Source organism: Myotis lucifugus, unplaced genomic scaffold, assembly GCF_000147115.1.
Source record: "Myotis lucifugus unplaced genomic scaffold, Myoluc2.0 scaffold_25, whole genome shotgun sequence".
NCBI classification, from domain to species: domain Eukaryota; kingdom Metazoa; phylum Chordata; class Mammalia; order Chiroptera; family Vespertilionidae; genus Myotis; species Myotis lucifugus.
In genome coordinates, this window is record NW_005871073.1 from 10,479,461 (window position 1) to 10,500,898 (window position 21,438).

Here is a 21,438-nt window from a genome sequence, read left to right on the forward strand (position 1 = left end):
ATTTAAATAAATTAGATTACTCAATATTAAGTATTCACATAGAAACACATCGGAATTCTCTCTAAATGAGTATCTAATTTCACTAGAAGTTTGTTGAGGATTTTTTTTTAAATATATTTTATTGATTTTTTACAGAGAGGAAGGGAGAGAGATAGAGAGTTAGAAACATCGATGAGAGAGAAACATCGATCAGCTGCCTCCTGCACATCTCCTACTGGGATGTGCCCGCAACCCAGGTACATGCCCTTGACCGGAATCGAACCTGGGACTTTTCAGTCCGCAGCCCGACGCTCTATCCACTGAGCCAAACCGGTTTCGGCTGTTGAGGATTTTTATTCATTAATTTATTTCCCCCATGATGAAAATAGTTTTGTTTTTTTGATTATATGAGTAACAGTTTTAAGAATCTAAAAATATATAAACATATAAGGAAAACATTAATAATGACCTGAAATCTCATCAACCAGCATGAGATGACCACTGTTAATATTTTGGTGCCCATTCTTTTATTCATCTCATATATCTATATACATATTTATGTAAATGGAATACGTCTATGCTATTTTTATTGTGGCACTTAAAATTATTTTCAAAAATATTGCTCAGAGCCCTAGCCAGTTTGGCTCAGTGGATAGAGCGAAGGCCTGCGGACTGAAGGGTCCTGGGTTCGATTCCGATGAAGGACACATACCTCCGTTGCAGGCTCCTCCCTGGCTGGGGCCCTGGTCAGGGCGTGTGCAGGAGGCAACCAATCGATGTGTTTCTCTCACATCGATATTTCTCTCTGTCTTTCCCTCTCTTCCACTCTCTCCAAAAATCATTGGAAAAAATATCCTAGGGTGAGAATTAAAAACAAACAAACAAAAAAACCCAAAAATATATTGCTCGGAGTTGGCTGTTTTTAATCAGATACTTTTATGTTCTATGGTATGTTTGTTTGTGTGTGTGTGTGTGTGTGTGTGTGTGTGTGTAATAGACATGTCTCTGAATTTCATCTGTCTTGTATAAACTACATCATGAAGATTTCTCCATGAAAATTGGTGTAGTTCTACACTTATTCTTTTTAATGACTGCCTAGTTTTATTTCATTATATGAATGAGCCATACTTTAATTAATCATTATTCTACCTAATGCCTAATGTTTAAGTTTTTTTTCTACTGGCAAACAAAGATGCAATAAGCATCCTAATCATATATTCTTTCATACTGGTGCATTTATTTAAATGAAAAAATGTTTTCTAAGAGTGGATTGCTAGAAAGAGAGTATGTATATTTTTTATTTTAATTTTGGTTTTCAAAAGTGTAACAAATCACATTTCTACTAGCAATGTAAGAGAGTGTCCCTTTCTGTGTATTCCTAAAAGCAGTAGCTGTTTTCTCTCTCTCTTTTTTACTTTGCCAATCTGATGTCTATAAAGGGAGTTCAAATTTTTGTTACTTTAATTTGCAATTCCCTGAGTCCTCGTGAGGCCGCATCTTGGCATCTTTTTCTGTATCTAGTGGCCCTCTTGGATTTGCTCTTAGGTAAATTTACATAAATTGCCTTTTTACACCCTTACCCATTTTCTATTAAGTCATTTTTTAAAGTCTTTTTTTAATAAAAGGTTTAAAAATATTGCATATATATGTGTGTGTGTCTCTCTATATAACAGCCTAATATGCAAATTGTCCCCCTGGGAGTTTGACTGGGAGACCTATCGCTCACTATGCCTTGCACTGATCACCAGGGGTGGCACAGAATGAAGGAAGGCCCCAGCTGGTAGCCAGCAGATGGCAGTCAGCAGCCAGGGAAGGGAGGCCCCGGCCGGCAGCTGGAAGGCCCTGATCGGCCCTAATTGACATCCAGGCCTAGGGACCCTACCCAAGCACGAATTTTGTGCACCAGGCCTCTAGTATGTATTTATGTGTGTGTGTGTATGTGTGTGTGTGTGTGTGTGTGTGTGTGTATTGAGTAGTTATTTATTTTTATTTTTATAAATTCTGAGTTTCCTGCTAAAAGTCTCTCCAATGTCTAGGGCTAAGTTTCCATTGTTACATTTTTTACATTTAAATTTTCAAATCCATCTGAAGTTATGCTTATCTATATATATGAAGAGCCAGGGGCCATCGTAACCAAACAGACGACCAAACAGATGACCAAACAGGCGGAGTGGGGCGACAAGGCTGGCAGGAGGGTTAGTGAGGGATGACCAAACAACTGAGCAGCAGGCTGTATGGGGCGACCAGGCCAGCAGGGAGGCAGTGAAGGGTGACCAGGCCGGCAGGGGGGCAGTGAGGGGCGACCCGGCCGGCAGGAGGACGCAGTTGGCAGCAACCAGGCCAATAGAGGGGGCAGTGAGGGGCGACCAGGCCAGCGGGGGGGGGGGGCAGTTGATGGTGACCAGGCCAGCATGGGGGGCCATGAGGGGTGACCAAGCTGGCAGGGGGGGAAGTTGGGGGTGACCAGGCTGGCAGGGGGGCAGTTGGAGACAACCAGGCCAGCAGAGGGGGCAGTTGGGGGTGACCAGGCCTGCAGGGGGGGCAGTAAGGGGTGACCAGGCTGGCGGGGGGCAGTTAGGGGCAACCAGGCTGGCAGGAGGGGGAAGTTAGGAGCCAGTGGTCCCGAATTGTGAGAGGGATGTCCGACTGCCGGTTTAGGCCTGATCCTCAGAATCAGGCCTAAACCACCAGTTGGACATCCCCTGAAGGGTCCCAGATTGGAGAGGGTGCAGGCTGGGCTGATGGGACCCTCCCCCCCCACCCCCGCATAAATTTCATGTACTGGGCCTCTAGTATAATATAAGTTAATGGTCTCACTTTTATTCTAACACATGTATAGCAAGGAGTTTGCCAGCAATGTATGTGAAATGAATCATCCATTACCATTGCATTAAAGTACCACATTTTGCATGTACTAAATTTCCATATGTCCTAGGTAAAGGGTATATGTGAAATATAAACTATCAAACCAGAGTGGGCACAGACCAACAGAACAGATGTTGGTGGTAAATCAGTGCTACAGGGACACCATGCCAACAAAGGACTGGATAGTAATCATGCCTTGGATCTACTCCAGATTCTCTATTCTGTTTCATTGACTTATTGATCTATTCCTATGCCAGGATCATGTTGCATAATTTCTAATTTCAGAAATCATTAGAATTATTAGAAATAGTTATCAGAATAATAATAGCTTATTATTATTCTACGAAAAGATTCATGCAATAGTTATCAGAATAATAATAGCTTATTATTATTCTACGAAAAGATTCATGCAATAGGCCTTCCCTTCCCCTGGCTGCCGGCACCGGTTTTCCTCCGGCACCCGGGACCCAGGCCTTCAGTCTTCGCTCTGCCACTTCGCGCCTATGTATGCAAATTAACCGCCATCTTTTGTTAGTGGTTAATTTGCATATCTCGCTGATTAGCCAATGGGAGGCATAGCGAAGGTACGGTCAATTACCATGTTTGTCTATTATTAGATAGGATGTGTCATGAATGTTCTAAATACTCTTTATAATAACCCTATAAGAGAAGAATATAAAACTATTTTGTAAATGAGGAAACTGAGGGCCACAGAAATGAAAGACCTTGCCCAAAATAAAAAATTAAGTCAGTATTCAAACCTGGTTAGTCTGACTTAAAGTCATTTAGAGTATTCTTAACCACTATGCAAAAAATATGCATTTTAAAAAAATCATCTCAATGAATACACTCAATAAAAAGCTATAATAGCTTTTCTTTTTTTAAAAAAATGCACACATCATGACTTTTTAAATTATTATTTATTTTAGAGAGAAGAAGGGAGAAACATTGATTTGTTGCTCCATCCACTTATGCATTCATTGGTTGATTATTGCATGTGCCCTGACCAAAGATGGAAGCTGCAACCTTGCTTGGTGTATTCCACGCTCTAACCAACTGAACTTCCCAACCAGGGCTATAACAGCTTTTCTTTAAATTACTAAGGGCTCTCAATCAGAGAAAGATATGTGTCACATGATCACACTCATACATGGAATCTAATGAACAAAATAAACTGACGAACAAAACAGAGACATAGAAGCATAGAACGGACTGTTGAACCTCAGAGATAAGGCAGAAGAGGTTGGGTGGGATGAAAGAGATCAATCAAAGAACTTGTATGCATATATGCATAGTCCACGGGCATGGACAGTAGGGTGGTGAAGGCCTGGGGTGAGGGGCGGCGGTTGGCTAGAAGTTTTATTTAAAAAAATTACTAGGGGCTCTAATCATAGAACCTCTATATTAATCACTCTGAGGACATTTTTGTCTCTATACTTTTGTTAATGAAATAACAATTTCTATATTTTAAGTCACCTTTAGGGATTTTAGTAATAGAAATTTCCAACAAGAGTCTATCACAGTCAATAGGTGATGGGCACTTTGACCTTTCAATTCAATTCAAAGGCTTAAGTATTGTGGATATTAATGGCAAGTTGGTCAATTATGCATTATATCTATATATATAAAAGGCTAATATGCAAAGTGTCCCCTTGGGAGTTCACCGGGAGACTGGGAGTTCGATTGCTCGCTATGATGTGCGCTGACCACCAGGGGGTAGTGCAGAATGAAGGAAGGCACTGGCTGGCAGCTGGCAGCCGGGGAAGGGAGTCCCCGGCAGCAGGCGGAATGCCCCGATAGCTGGCCAGGCCTAGGGACTCTACCTGTGCACAAATTTCCTGCACTGGGCCTCTAGTTATGCTAGAAAAGGACAGGTAATGTGATAGCATGTTTAATGTCAATCCAGCAAGGCTTATTTCTCATTCTACATATCCAATGTGAGCCAGTGGGAGGTTGAGGTGGAAAGTGGATCTTCTCCGCATAGTCACTCAAGACCTCAGGTCAATGGGGGTGCCATCATTTTATGATGCTACCAGCTCAACCAGTGGCTTTAAGGGGAAGAGAGAGACCAGAGATAATTTACATCCACATTAATTTGACTTGCTGCCCCTTGATGAGGCCTCACCTATTTGCAAGAGGGCTGGGAAATATAGTCCTCCTGTATTCCCAGGAAGACTAGAGTGCCCCATAGAGGCACACAGTACCGTCTCTACCACATCTATTCACTGCACCCTTTGCAGTGATTTCAATCTGTTGTGATGCTTTTCATCCATAAATTTCAAATGTTGATAAAAAGGAGATAATTAGAATTTGGCTAAAATTTGTTTATACGACAAGTAGTATAGTTGTGGTTTATGTTCTTGATAAAGTCATGCTAACCATAACATTAACAACAAGAACGACGAGCTACAATTTATTGAGCATTTATTATTAGTTAAGAAAATCTGTTTGAATTATCTCAGGTTGTAAAATAGTTCCTCATGTTATTTGAATTTTATGGATAAGAAAGTGAGGCTCAGACTTTAAGCAATTCCCCCAGGGTCACAGGTGGTAAGGGGCAGGTCCAGGGATTGAATTTATGATGGCTGAACCCAAAGTCCAGGTCTTATCCATTAGGCCAGAGGAGCAAATGCAGTGCAGCTGTGCCCAATGATATGCTGTATAAACACGGCTATGCTTCAAAGCCTCTGTAACACTTTAAAGTGGCAAAATCAGGCTTTGATTCACGTAGGTTGGCACTGGGAAGCTATGTAGAGATTACCTAGTACAGCCCTTTTGATTTTCTTGAAAAGAAGCTGTGTTCGTTAGGATAAAGTTAAACCGTGCAGTGGCTCAGGAAAGGGGTTTCTTTCTCTCCCATGTGATAGTCTCAGTGCAGATGGTCCAGGTCCTCAGGACAGCCTTGCTCCTCATGCTCACGCGGGGATCCAGGTTCCTTCCAGGGAATTGCTGTGCCCTTTCCTAGGGCTTGTCATCAAAGAGAGCTCACCACATCCAAGTTCCAGCAGCAATTAGGGGGAGAGAACACACACAAGGTACATGTAAGCTCAGCCCCCAAAACATTAATGGAAACTGAAGGGGAAGGAGGGAGAAGGCCAAAGGTAGGAATATGTAGAGGAAAACAAGAGAAAATGACAACCTTTTGTGGGTTTTTGTTTGTTTGTTTGTTTGTTTGTTTGTTTTTTGCAATAGGAGGAGAGATTACGTGCTCAAAGTAAAGAATCTTATTAGCCTCAGGTTAAACAAAACATACATCAGAGGACAGAACTGCTTTCTGCTTTCCCCCTCTTCTTCCTTTCTCTCTACTTTCTCTATTTCAAGTCTACGTATGAGGAAGAAAAGCCTGGAAAGTGTAAATGAGCGAGTACCTCATCAATCAGTAGAAACACGACTGAAGAATAGGACAGGACCTACTTCTATCCTGCAATAGGTAACTGGGATGCCGGCACTGAGATATTGTGGTTAACGAAACTTTCCATTGAACCAGTAGTTAATCAGAAATATCTTTTGCTTGTTTTGTATTTTAAATTCAATTAAACACTTTAAAGTAAGCAATGCAGTCACACATGGTTCAAAAATCAAAATGATACTGATGATGATAAAAGCCTCTGGCAGCAATAAACGTCCTTAAAAAAAACACAAAATCAAAATGATATAAAGAGATTTCCTCAGAGAAATTTCCCACCCCACCCCCATCCCTGTTGTGAAAACGTACTAGACAGTTAAAGAGATGATTTTATCCTGGCTGTTACAAAGGGGGTATGTTGATTCAGGAGGGGTGTCTCAGAGAACAGGCAGGGGACAGGTAAACAAGGGAGTCATCCATGCCAGTCTTACGGGGCGGGCGTCTGGAGGGAGAATGCAGATGGCTCTTATTTCAGACAGCAGGAGGGTCCTTTGTTATTTTCCGGAACACAAAGGGTTGGGGGATTTCTTACCTTCACTGTTTTCCTGGAGCCCAGGGCTCCGGTCAAGTTAAACATTATCACTATTTATCCCTCCACCCCCACCACCTCGCCATAGGTGAATACTTTCATTGGCGTCTTGTGTATTCTAACAGTATTTCCTTATACAAACTCAAGCAAATATGACTATTTTATTTTTCTTGAAGACTTAATTTTTTTTTTCAGTTTGGCAGGGCTTTTTTTTTTATTGATTTGAGAGAGAGGAGAGAGAGAGAGAGAGAGAGAGAGAGAAACATGGACCTGTTGTTCCATCCATTTATGCATTCAGTGGTTCTCAACCTTCTGGCCCTTTAAATACAGTTCCTCATGTTGTGACCCAACCATAAAATTATTTTCGTTGCTACTTCATAACTGTAATGTTGCTACTGTTATGAATCGTAATGTAAATATCTGATATGCAGGATGGTCTTAGGCGACTCCTGTGAAAGGGTCGTTCAACTGCCAAAGGGGTCGCGACCCACAGGTTGAGAACCACTGCATTAATTGATTCTTGTATGTGCCTTAATGGGAGATCGAACCCGTAAGCTTGGCACATTGGGTCTCTGCTCTAACCAACTGAGCTACCCAGCCAGGGCCAATTTCTTTTTAGAGCAGTTTTAGGTCCACAGGCAAATTGAGAGAAAGACAGAGATTTCCCATATAACTCCTGCCTGCACACATCCACCGCCTCCCCTATTATCAACATGCTCCACCAGAGGGCTACGTTTATTACAACTGATGAGCTAACACTGGTACAAGATAATCACCCAGAGCCCATACTTTGCATTACATTTCACTCTGGGTGTTTTATATACCATGGGTTTGAACACATGCATTCATCATCATAGTATCACACAGAGTATTTTGACTGCCCTAAAAATCCTGTGTGTTCTACCTCTTCATCCTTCCCACTCACCCCAGCTCCTGGCAACCACTGATCTTTATATTGTCTCCATAGTTTTGCCTTTCCTAAGATGTCATATAATTGGAATCATACAGTATATATAGCCTTTTCAGATTGGCCTTTTATTTAATAATATGTACTTGTTTGTTTTTATGTCCTTTCATGACTTGATAGCTCATTTCTTTTTAGTGCTGATTAATATTCGATTGTCTGGTGAATATATATTCTTATCCTTCCTCCCCCCTTTTTAAAAAGATTTTTTATATATTTTTTATTGATTTCAGAGAAAGAAAGGGAGAGGGAGAGAGAGATAGAAACATCAATGATGAGAGAGAATCATTGAAATAGGCTGCCTCCTGCATGCCCCCTACTGGGGATCAAGCCCACAACCCAGCATGTGCCCTGACCAGGAATCGAACCATAACCTCCTGGTTCATGGGTCAACACTCAACCACTGTGCCACACCAGCTGGGCATTATAGTCCCCTTTCTACACAAGAGTAAAAGAAGCATAGTATACATACGTTCTGCAACTTGCTTTCTTTTCATTTTATAATACTACTAGAGGCCTGATGCACGAAATTCGTGCAAGAGTAGGCCTTCCTTCCCCTGGCTGCCAACACTGGCTTCCTTCCTGCACCTGGGACCCAGGCTTCCCTCACAGAGGGAGGCCCTGCCCACCCACTACAGCCCGCCAGTCGGTGGCCTGGGCCTCCCTCTGCGGGGCAATCATGGGGCGATGGCCAGGCCCCCGAACAATTGCATTGCACCCACCTTGGCTGGCCTGGTGCCAGTGGGTGTCATAGCGTGGTCCCGGATGGTCATCTGTATGGTCGTTCCACTGTTTGGCCATTCGGTCGATTTGCATATTATGCTTTTATTATATAGGATATCCTAGATATCTTTTCATATCCATACAGAGATTCTTAATTTTCCTTATTTTTCTCCACTGCATACTATTCTATTGTGTGGATAAACCATAGTTATTTAACCAGCCCCCTATGACATTTGAATTACTCCCAATGTTTTGCTATTATAAACAATATCTCAACAAATAACCTTGCACATACATCATATTTTACATGTACCAGCATATCTACAGGATCAATTCCCAAAGGCGGGATTTGCTAGGTTAATAAGTAAATATATTTATGATTTCTGTAGATTTTGCCAAATTGCTCCACAAGGCTTCGATCATTTTGCCCTCCTACCTGCACTTTGTGAGCATCTTGTGTTCCTATCGCCTCAACAGAATGAGTTCTCAAGTGGAGTTATTCTAATCCAGCTGGTGAGAAATAGTATTTCATAGTAGTATTAATTTGCATTTCTCTCAAAATTGTCTGATTCAACAACTATTTTGAAAAATCCTTTAGAAAACAGACTCTACTGAAGATACTGACCCCTTGAATAATCCCTGATCGATCACCCCCTCCCACCTCCACACCCGTGCAAACCCAGATGAGTCTTCCACAGGGTCTCCAAGTTCATTCTCAAATGTTACCCACCGCCCTCAGGATTCTGTGCTCAAATACATTTGAGACACCAGCAAAGAGGGTAAAGAGGCTTCTTTATTGGGTGATCCCTCAGAGTCTTCTCATGTTCATTGTGAATTTCTAGCAGGAAGGGATCCTCGCCTGGGTCAACGACGCCCTTTTCTGAGAGCATCTGCGGGAGTTTTCCTGGGACACACTTCTCGAAACATTAATAGAGAAACTTCACATCTAGTCAAGGGCCAACCCTGAGAAGTAATTATAGGGGTGTGTGTGTGTGTGTGTTTTAGTAAAAATTCTTGTTCTTAAAACATTTTTTCTAAACATTGAGAGGGGTGGAGAGTGAGGATCCCAGTTAATCGAAGCTTATTCATAGTTGGATTAACTGAGGTACAGGATCAGAATCGGACTTGGTTAGCTTCCTTCAGGGCCAATCCAGGGAAATAAGGACATTGGAAACAGCACTTTACTAGTGCTTTTTCCCCTCAGGGCTTTGCTGGGTCCCCACTGAGAAAAGGCGGCAGGAGAAGACCTGAACACTCACTTGCTGTAAGATGTTAAGGGTTGGTTCATTTGTTCGATTACTTATGGAACAATTTCTCACTTTATTGCCTTGTGCTGGGTCCCTGAGTTTGTCCCACAAGAAATGTAAGGCCCTGCTGACTCCCCAGCAGTCCCTAATCAGTTAGTAAAATATATGCCCTGCAGGGAGGCAACAATGTAAGAGATTAAGTGACAAGATGAGAGTTAGGATAATGTTACTTCTCCCAGGGAGCGCCTCTCTTGGGAGTCTGCTTTTTAACTCTCTGGTAAAGCTGTGCTGGGAGCTCTTGTGGAATTTCCCCAATTCCACAAGCCCGATAAGGAAGCATTTTCTTTCTTTCCTTTTTTCTTTTAAAATATATTTTTATTGATTTCAGAGAGGAAGGGAGAAGAAGAGAGAGATAGAAACATCAGTGATGAGAGAGAATCATTGATTGGCTGCCTCCTGCATGCCCCACACTGGGGACCGCGCCCGAAACCTAGGCATGTGCCCCTGACCGGAATCGAACCTGGGACCCTTCAGTCCACAGGCTGATGCTCTTTCCATTGAGCCAAACTGGCCAGGGCTTTTTTTTTTTTTTAAGTGTGTGTTCCCATGCACTCTCCCTACTTAGTTGTCTAGCTTTGGGTGCCTCCTGCATCTGGGTAAGCTGGCTGCTGTGGGGAATCCAAGAGGTCTGGCCTGAATGCCCAGGGTATTCCTTTAGTAGCCTTTGGCTCCACCTAAGGTTTTTCTCTGTTAATTGCAATAATATGGCCAATAATGTAGAAGCGGGAGGGGGAAAAGCTGTCTACTTTATTATTGTTTTCCCTCAGTCTTCTTTTCACCTCCGATTTTGTGTTCATTTCATAGTAGCCACAAATTCCTTTTGCTGTGGGTAAAATAACCGTGCTCTGAATGTGAGCACTGGTGAGTAGCTTTTTGGAATCTGGGTAGCTTTTGGGGCAGTCTAAAAAGAAACGTGGTTTTTCAAAACAGCTAAAAGGAGGACATATTTTAGAAATGCCAAAATGCTTTTATAAGGGTTTGGCTTCTGGCAAGAGATTTAATGTTTGGGATTTCAAGGAGATATTAAAAAAATGTGAAAGTACCTGTTTAAATGTGGTTTCAAGAAGTTAGGAGCAATAAGTCAAGCAAACTGGATGAACTTTACAAACGACTCCGTCTTGAATGCTTTTTCACAAAAGTAGTTCTACGATCAAATACGACAACCAAATACAACGATGTTCATCTTAGTGGTGAAAAAATATGGAAATAATTTTAATGTCCAATAGATAAATGAAAATAAAAATTAAGTTTCTGAAGAACTCTTAATGGAATTGATAATGTTTACTGTTCTGGATATATACAGATATGCATAGAAAAACACTCAAATACTTTATATCAAAATGTTACTGGATAAAAGTGATTTTCATTTTCTTGTTTCTTTTAGTTTTTTTTAGAACTTCCACAGTGAACATGTATCATTTTCATAATTAGAAAATTTGAAAATGAACATTAGTATTATAAAGAATTTATATCTAACATTCATTTTATGAGAATTGAAATGTGACTTAAATATAAAGAATTATTGTATTTTGGTGTAAACATTGTTCCTGTCCTTGAAAAGGCTAAATATACTTGTAGTAAAGAATGCACTTAAATTTTTTTTTTTTTTGCTTCTGTGACATACAGGTTTTTTGGCACTTCTGTGAGGCGATAGAAAACCTGTTCTCCATCACTGTTTATCACATTTTCACAAACCCCTGTTGGAAAAATTAGTTGAAATTATGGTGATGCTAAGAAAATTTAATCTCTTCAACTAACTCCCTGGGGCTTAAAAAAAAAAATTCAACACTAGGCTGTGTGATCTGAAAAAAACCTCCTGGGCAAAAGATTAAATTAGGAACTCTGGTTTGGCTGCCCAGCAAGACTGACATAGGATAGCCTTGATACTGTTACAGTGGAAACAAAAGTGGAAAAAGAATAGAAAAACCTAGGCAGTTTATAATTAGACAAAGTGGCTGGATAAATTCAGCAACTTGTAAATAAGTCAAAAATACACAGGGCCCTGGCCAAATTATCTAGAAAATGCCACTTACTGTCTAAGGTTTTAAGTCAACATCGCCAAGTTGGTGCCAGAGGCTACTACCTGGCAATCCTATTCCTTTAAAAAAAGCATCCACCTCTTTTTTACAGTTGAAGCAGCAAGGCTAGGGGAGCCTCTTTCATGAGTGGTAGTGAATTCCAGGGATTTGGTTCAGAATTCAGTCACTTACCTCAGGGTTCCAGACAGTCTGGAATCCCAAAGCAAGCTCTTCTCCAGGGTGGCAGCTTGCTGTAGAGAAAAAAGCTTGAAAATTCAAAAGCACCCTACCTTATCTTTCTTCCCCAACTGCGGAGCAGTCTAGAGAAATTAACCCTCTCATTTGTTAACCTCAATAACAGGCTTTAACAGATCTGCAGCCCTGGATGGCTCAGGTAATTGCCCTAATTCATTTGGTATGGAGGGAGGCAGGGGCAGCAGGCACTTGGAGCTCAAGTCATTAAGCTTAAGAGAGGGAAAAAAATCAAGACGGTATGCCTTCCAGATTTGACATATGAATTCCAGATGTTATGGAAGACATTTTACTGTTAAGGCTTTTGGACCACTTTTTGTAATTAAGGAGAAGATTGGAGGGGAAGGCCTGAAGGCAGAACATGGTAAAGAGAGCAAGGTTCTATAGACTCTTAAAGCCTCAGGAGGGTGTGTGTGTGTGTGTGTGTGTGTGTGTGTGTGTGTGTGTGTGTTTCCAAACTGAAAACTAGCAAAAACTAGCAACAGAGTCTTAAAATCCCTCTGCACAGTGAGCCTCAGAGGAGTAATGTCTGAGTTGACTTGCTTATAGCTTTGCTGGCAGACACGTCACCTCCTTAGTTGGAAGTGCTTGTTTTGTTATTTCCTTGCAGTTTCGCTTAGGAATTCTAAATTTAAAATGTTAATGCAAACTCACCAGTGTCCTTGGGAAGGTTGTTAGAATTTTTGTCCCATTTAGAAACAAAGACAGGTAATTATACCAGGAATAGAGCTGCACTTTTACTTCAATGATATGCACCAAATCCTGTTTCTTCTCCTTTTTCAGAAAATGGCAAAACACAGGGAAAGGAACAGGAGTTCCAGACCCTGGGTACCAAAATATTACAGACACACAGGAAATGACTTTTCAATCCAGCCTGTAAACCTGTCATTTCATGGGCTTGTCTGTGAGCCTTGAAAAGAGAGGCGAAGATCACAGAGCAGACATTCCTACATTATGGGAAGGCTGTACCGGGGCACCTCTGGAGGACTTCCCACGCCCCGGTGCTATGGTTCTAAACTCAAGCCATAATTTGAAATGTTAGAGAAAAGCCAATGAAATTTGAAGCAAAATTTGTGGCTTAAAACTATCTCACGTTGCTTTAAAAAACAATTGACAAGCTAAAATATAGTTTTAAAGGGACAGGGATGTATTCCCAGCCCTATTGCTTTAAGGTGTTCAATTAAAAATACTCCAAATATACTCCAAATATGTGGTAATTAAGCTACAAAGTCATTGATCCTCTTTAAAACATTTACATATTGACTTTCATTTTACATCAGCCTAATGAAAGATGTTTCTGGTGTATTCAACAAATTCTGCACTCTTGGTGAACTGGTTTTGGATTCACTAATTATCCAAATATTTGTATTCTGAGTGCCTTCTAGGGGTAAGACATTCTCTGAATGAAACAGACAGGAATTAATAAATCAATCTGCTGGCTCATTCAGGCGCTCCTTCCTCTCCTTCAATGTAGTGAGGAAGCCCAGTTTTCTCCCCTGAAAAGAAGGGCTCGTAATAGCACATACTTCATTGAATTAAATGAGTTAATACATGCACCAAGAGCAAGCCTGACGAGTACTCAGTAAATGCTGGCTATTCATTTAGTACTGAGCATGGGGGAAAACAATGTACAGGTCCAGATTTATCGATAAACAGAACCAAGTATATAAAGGAGGGAATGTTTGAACTGCTTCTTGGAGGATAAGAAGTACGTAGATGAAGCCTAGGCCAATCAAACTGTACAAGAGAAGGCACAGAACTATGAAGCTAATAGGATATCTAGGGAATTGTAAACAATTCATTTGAGCCAGATTAAGAGGCATGTGAGAATAGGAGAACCTTCAGGGTTTACTGCCCAAACCTATGTGATGGGAAGTGATGCAGAGGGCAAATTTCTAGATGGTGACACCATTAACTAGAAATGAAATATGGGAGGTGACATGGGTTTTGACACATCCGGTTTTGGACATCCGGTATGTGAGGGGTCTTTGAGAACCAAGGGGAAATATACAGTTGGACATGCAAATCTGGGGCCGAAACTTGGCTGGAATCCAGAACCAGTGTGGAGAATGAGAAAGGAACTATATAATCTACATTGGCATTCAAGGACTGTTGCCAGAGAAAGAGCCAGAGACTACAGAGACACGAACCAGGATAGCATGGGGCCCTGGGAGAAATCAAGAGAGTAAGAAGAGTTTCACATCAATTGGGATGTTTTTGATGGAAAATGACAGAAAACTTAACTCAAATTGGTTTAAACTGTCAAGATTTATTGGCACATATAACGGAAAACACAAACCTCTGCTGGATCACCCCTAAGCCTGCGGTGAGGAATTCAGCTTACCATCAACAGTTAGCAGTTACATTGAGTGCCTACTATGTGCCAGGCATTGCTCATCAATAAACAAAACAGCCTGAAAGTTCTATGTCTGGGGGCAGTACATACAAATGCTTCTTGGTATCTTTTTTTTTCCCTCCTGCATTAAAATTTGCCATGCTTCAAATTGGGAGAACTAAGTGGAAGGAGAGAGAGAAAGCTTCAGAACCTAATGAAAAGTTCAACAAAACACTTGCTGGGAATTTCACACCTTTTTGTAGGACTGTCTGCCTGGCACTCCTGTACTGTGATCATGGAGGGTAAAACGGGAGCAGTTCTGTATGGATACAAAACTCTAAAATCCAAAACTCCACCAAGGATACATTTTAAGTCCAGTTGTGAATTTAAATTCATCAGTTTTGACCTATCAAGTTGAGTTGCTAAGTTCATTCAAATATCTATAAAATAATTACATTTTTCAAATATCTCTGGTAGGGCTTTGTATCTCAATCATGTGGCAACATGTTTTATATATATGTAGGTCATGTCCAAAGCTGCATTAGTTCATTCATATTTTAATTGTCCCCCCTCTCATTTGGAAATGATTTTAATGGCTAAAAAGTAGTGTCGATTTTCTCAACAATGCTCTTTGATTCCAATTAGAATGTTTTCCACAAAGCTCTATAAGGCTATTTACACTTTAAATTTTAAAACATGACCCCAAAATGCTTAAGTTCTTTTCTCAATTTTATCCTTATACAAAAAAGTCCTTCATGCCTGATACAACTTCCTTATCCTAAAGATGAGCAAACAATCAGAAATATCAAGTGATTTGATTCTCTAACAAGGAAGCAATTTGATTAGAGGATTTTTCTTATCTATGTGGGTTTTTCTAAGCTTTTTCACTGGATTTTCACTAGCTAAACTAAGCAGCTTCTTACCTGAGAACCCACATGGACACCCTAAGCAAACATGTTCCCAAAAACATCTCTGAAGGGGTAAAGAATCCATTCTCTAATGAGGTGACAGATGGAGCGCCACAAAAGTCTACTTTCCAACCAGGGATATTTCTGTGGAAGGTGAAGAAATCCATAAGCAAGTTCATCTCCCTTCCCATTAATTGGCCATATTTTGAAAAGAAACTCAAGATACAAATGGCTGAAACTGTTCCAAAATATTTAACCTTCCTTGTTATCTTCCCTTCCCCCTCCCAAATGAAAACTAGCCTGACCTATGTATCATAGATGCACATTCCCAGAAGTTGCTTAATATCGCAAGTGTGGCCACTACTTGTCCTAAAATATTGAAACATACAACCCCTCCAAAAATAGTAGTATCTGTTTCCTCTCAATTCTGTTACCTTTTAGAAAGGAGGCTTAAAGCACCAATGGGGACTGCTGTAGTGAGCTTTTGTTCTGTCTTAATTGGTATAAGCTGTGAGTTAAACCAATGGGAGTGGAACAAAAGATTTAAAAGATTTTCAGAGTGGCTTGATGGGCTTTTTTGGTGGGGTTATGGTTTGCTTTCATTTTTTTAATTTTGTAATATTTCAGCAACTTCTGAGCTATCTGTTCCACCAATACATGCATTCAGACTATACATTTTGCCTCATAATTATAATCCCATTTAATTTGGTGCCACATTGGGTTAAGCTTTACCAGTTGATGCCATCCCCCTCCAAATTATTTACATACAAAGACTTCAACCTTAAACAGTTTCTTGTTTTGTCAATTACTTCAATTTTGGGATTCATACATTTGTAAACCTAGAGGATAAGCAGCTGCAGAATTGTTTTTTTGTAAGTTTGAGACATACTAGAAACCATCATACTGTTATGTTCCTTGCTTATTCCAAAAACAACATGGCTGGTATATTTTTAATGACACAAATTTTAATCTACTTGATCATGTTCCCAACTAAACAAATTTTATAGTTTAAAGATTGGCTTCTGGTATGGGGGGAAACAATTGGACTGGGATTTTTTTAAAACTAATGTCTTTTTTTTACACTCTAAATACAGTGTGTCCTGTAATTAACAGTCTCTTACAGGCCTAAAAATCATGGAAAGACTAATGCAGTGTTTTTCCTTTTATTGTTCAAAATGTTACAAATAACAGCACTACATTTGACCATATAAGTCAAATCAAATATTATCTTCCTGACTACAATCTTGTTTTCTTGATTATTACTATATACAAGCATTAAAATAGGAGCTGGGTAGAGAAAACATGTACAAGTAGGGTTGGCAGATAAATTATAAGACACCCAGTTAAATTTGATTTTCAGGTAAACAAATTTTTAGTATAAATAGTTTTTAAATATTACACATACTAAAACATTATTTGTTTATGTAACATTCAAACTTAACTGTGTGTCCTGTATTTTTATTTTTGACATCTGGCAACTCTTTGTATTCAGCAAACTTACTATGTAACAGGGAAATCAATGAATTTTCACAATATAAGACATATATGATACGTGCAGTAATACAATCAGGTGAGGAGAGGATCTCCACTACCTACCACAGAAGGGTACCTGGAAAAGATGCCAATCACAGTTCCTAAATTTTGATTGGCGGATAGATGGTTTAGCGTGATGATTTTAGAGCTCAAGTGTCGTGAGTTAAATCCCAAATTCACTGCTCACTAGCTGTGTAACCTTGGATGTTACTCTTTATTACAAAATAAGGCTACTAATACCTGTTTTACTAGGCTGTTTGAGGATCACAGATAACGTATGTACAAAGCACCTGGAACACAGGAGGAAATCCCTAAATGGTAATACCTACTATTAACATCACATGGCAAAGAGAGTATCTGTCACAAATATTCAAATGTTAATGTAATGCAGTAATAGTACTATTGAATAAGTAATTTTATTTCCATGATCTATTTACACTGTACAAACACTGTTGAAAAGCACCCTACAAGTTCACAGTACATTACATTATATTTACTTTAAAAATACATTCCTTTATAAAAGGTTCATAGAACATTGGCATGTCAACATCTGACAGAAATCTCAAAGCATGTCACCAGTTCTGTGATAGCAAGAATGCTTCTAAGTGTTGTCAACTTCACAATCACAAGTCACCATTTGCGTTTTAAATACATACAAGTTTTAAATAAAAAGTGAATTTTACAGTGGAAAGTTCCTGCAGCAATACTTATTAACAGGTACTTTCATGGAGATGATATTTCATATTTTACAATATCAACTTATCTGCCCAAAAAACCATTTCATCAATAAGTTTCGCAGTTCAAAATCTGTCATTTGTTGTTTTCTACTTTTTCTTCTTTGTTGGTTCTCCTGGTTCTACTTTGCGCTTTTTAGAAGTATGCTCATCTTTTTCATCATCTTTAAACAGGAAAGAAAGAGTTTCAATCAGTAATTTTTAAAAAGCATTACAATTTCATTTACTTTGTAATAATACCATCAGCTTCAACTAATGTTTCTTTCAAAGTTTCCCAATAAAAAACCAAAAATTAACTTTTAAAATTCTGATTTTAAAGTGCAAGTAAAAAAAGGGATTTTTTTTCAATTGTTATACAAAATTCACCCTTTAGTGCTATATTTAAGGTAACCTAAAATACAAAAATCAGATTTGTTCTGAAAAAGCTATTCCCATGTATTCCACAGCATATGTTGTATTTAAATATATAATCTACACTTTGTACAAATGGAACACACTATTTTTCACACACACACACATCAATTTAACATAACGTTATTTAAATGGCTAGCAGATATTTTTTCCCTTCCAATCTGCTTTAACTCCCCCCTCTCCCACCAAACAAATAACTTTCTTATCTCATCCCTAGGCTCCTTACATTTTGCAGTTAAAAAAATCACTCACAGGTAGATGTTTCACTGAAACTGTATTTTCAATTATGTCCTTTGTAGTTAGTTCTACTCCCCTTACCCTCACTATCCCATTCCTAGCAGGGTGAGAATATTCCAATGGTAATAGAAAAACAGACATCTTTCCTCCTTCATATTGTGAAGAATTTGAGAGGGAGGATGGAGAAGAACCTTACATTAAAACTATGTTCTCTATAACTTTTCTAATGTCTGTAGCTACAAAAAATTAATTTGACAATTAATATGTCAAAAATGAGAAGTGAACCATTTTTTCAACTTAAAATATCCAACTACAGAAACAGAAAAAGAAAAATAACAACAAAAAAATCCAACTACATGTTTCAATAAAACACAGGGTAGCACAGACCAGCTGCTAATTTCCCATTTCTCTGAACAAATGTGTGGCTTTAAGAACACCACATAAATGGAATAAATAACTTGTAGAAGATATGATTTACAAAATACAAATTTATTTTAAGCACATTACTGAATTCACTGAACTTTTGACTTTATTTTCTCCATCAACAACAGATACTCAAAGTTCAACAACTGTCACGTGGTGGTCTAAAAACTATTTTGATGTTGAAAGGGTCCTTTATATTAAAAAATTTTGGAAGCCAATGATATCAGATCATAAAACTATAGAGGAAATATAGTTAAAACCTTAAGTCTTCAATTTCTTTCTGCTAACTGTACCATACTCAGAATATTTCCTTTGTTGATATGGGCAATAATTAGTATAAAGAGCAGGTGATTCATCTTCATCTTCAAACATAGCATGGAAATGTTATTCATACATTTCATAAAGCACTATGGATTTATGTAGATGGTAAGATAAAAGACAATTCAGATTAACAAATCATCCCAGGAATTTACAAACCAAAGTTTTAATCAGTAGTTTATTATGTATACACGAAGATCCTTGCTCTACAAACCAAGTAAAATAATATACAGCTCAAATAAATCAAGCCTATGGTTTTTAATTGGAGTTTAATTATCATCATGCTTGACTTTAGAGATTATTTTCAGTACTAATATAAAAATTAAAGTTACTTTGTAACTCTACTAGAAAAATCTGTTAACATATATTAAAAAGATCATCTTAAGACACTTCTGCTTTTAATCCACCACTTGTTATAAGTGCATTTACTGAATAACAACAAAAACACAAATTACTGAGGCTGGAAAAGTTATCACTGATATGAGCAGAAGAGCTAATGCCATCTAGTGACATAACAAGGCATTGCCTTAAAAACCAGAGCAGGAAAAAAAAACTCCAAAACCCTGAAATGTTCCTTCATCAGCTTTACTACTTTGTGCCATATACTACAGAGGCAATAGTAAAAAAACAATTTTTCTATTATGGAATTCATGTCACCAGAATTGAATAAGTTTAAATTATTAATACAAGCTAATTTTCTAAAATAAAAAAGAAAGCATTAGCTACTTGAGCTAAGCTTTCATGATTGTTAATAATGCTACAATTCATTATCAAGCGCCTTACAGATCTATATTTTACAATCACTAAACAAGAGGTGCTAATAAATAGCAAGATTCAATGACCAGTTTTGAACCTTTCCCAATTCCTCTTAAAATATCTGGAAGAAGTTAACTGGCAAAAAGGACAAAAGGGCAGAAAATGGGAAGAAAAAGTAAGCACAATAATGTGGTAATCTAAAAACTTAATACAAGATATTTTATGAATTAAAGGAAGGTATTTATTATAAGAAGATAGATTCAGGATTATCTTTTAATCTTGTGATCCAGCTTTAAACTGGTTGTGTTTGGGTCCTTCTGTTTTTTGATATTGCCAACATTCACTTTCTGATGGAGAACCATCACATGATCAAAAGCTCAGAAAATAACTAAGGCAATAGCAGTTTGTCACATATTTGGAATTCCTTCTATCTGAACTCAATAGGCAAGCTGGAAAAAAAGAAAATTCTTTCCACGTGTCCTGGATATATAATCCTCGCCTTTTCCACAGAGGAACAAAGGAGAGCACCTGTGTATGGCACTCCAGTTACACCATCAACTCTAGTGGCCTTGCTGCCATTCTTCCTATGGAATATTTCTTACGCACGCTCTAGCTTGAAAAATATACAAAGACTAAATTCCAGTTTAATAATGCGTCATTTCCATTTAAAGACCTGAATTTGTGAAAGTACCTACCTTAGAGCATGCCATTTTCTAGTTTTGTGGCCTTGGACATGTCACACAAGCTCTCAGTTCCACATTTTCACAAGGTGTTGTAAAGATTAAAGAGTATTTATGCAAAAGTGTTATTATTAATGATATAAAATACTATACAATATGAGGTATTTTAAATGCCCCCTTCATTTGGTATCTTCAAAAAGATGCATTTACTGACGATGTGCCTTGGTGATTTCTAATACACATTGGGAAATCAGTGAAAGAAATGAAAAAGCCAAGTAGAATAAAAACTGAAGAACTACCAGTTGGTTACCCTTGCTCTTAAAACAATCAAAACTCTCTGCATGGTTACCTTTGATTTATGGGAAGATGATCAGAAATCTATTTTACAAAAATGGTACACCCTTTCATTAAAATGAGAGTCCAAAATATTTAGTCCAACTCAACAACTGTCCACTGAGTACTTAGGATGTATTCTCCTGCAAACTTTGATACAAACAAACATAAATAAGATCTGGACCCTGCTGTGTAAGGAGCTCATTTTCATAAAGGAGACAGACTGTGAATAACTAGTCACATAAAAGGTGGTAAGTGCAATCAATAGCATTAGGATACACGGGTACAGAAAATTAGTTAGAGGGAGTTTAAGGGATAAATGAGTTTACCAGCCAAAGAGGAAGAGAACATTCCAGACTGCAGTGCAAAGGCGTGGAACTATAAAATAGCACGGCGCACTCAGTTTTGAATTTTAAGATCTTAAAGTGCTAGAAAGGGGCCGGGTGAAATGAGAGCGGAGAGAAAGGCAGAGCCCGTCACAGAAGGCTTTGACTCTGTGCTGTTGAAGGGTAATGGGCAGGTGAGTTACATAATCAGGGATGATTTTTGGAAAGTTAACATTATTAGCTGCAGCGTGAAGGATGAAAATGGGTAATTAAAAGTGTGGCAGCAGAGATTACTGTGGCTACTTACAGTCCAAGTAAGAAATGAAATTATGATATTATGATGAAGGCAAGACAACTAGGTCCTTACATTACTAATTTTAATGACTATATAGTATTACCCG

General features: G+C 38.8%; 1 long non-coding RNA gene across 1 annotated transcript; it reads right to left on the reverse strand.

Annotated features, from left to right (window-relative positions):
- Nucleotides 1-14,292: 14,292 nt before the first annotated feature.
- On the reverse strand, nucleotides 14,293-21,034 carry LOC111825417. The gene is made up of 2 exons (XR_002828574.1): nucleotides 20,394-21,034; nucleotides 14,293-17,717 (listed from the first exon to the last, which is right to left on the reverse strand). It is a non-coding gene; the product is annotated as an uncharacterized LOC111825417 (long non-coding RNA).
- Between the last annotated feature and the right edge of the window lie 404 nt (nucleotides 21,035-21,438).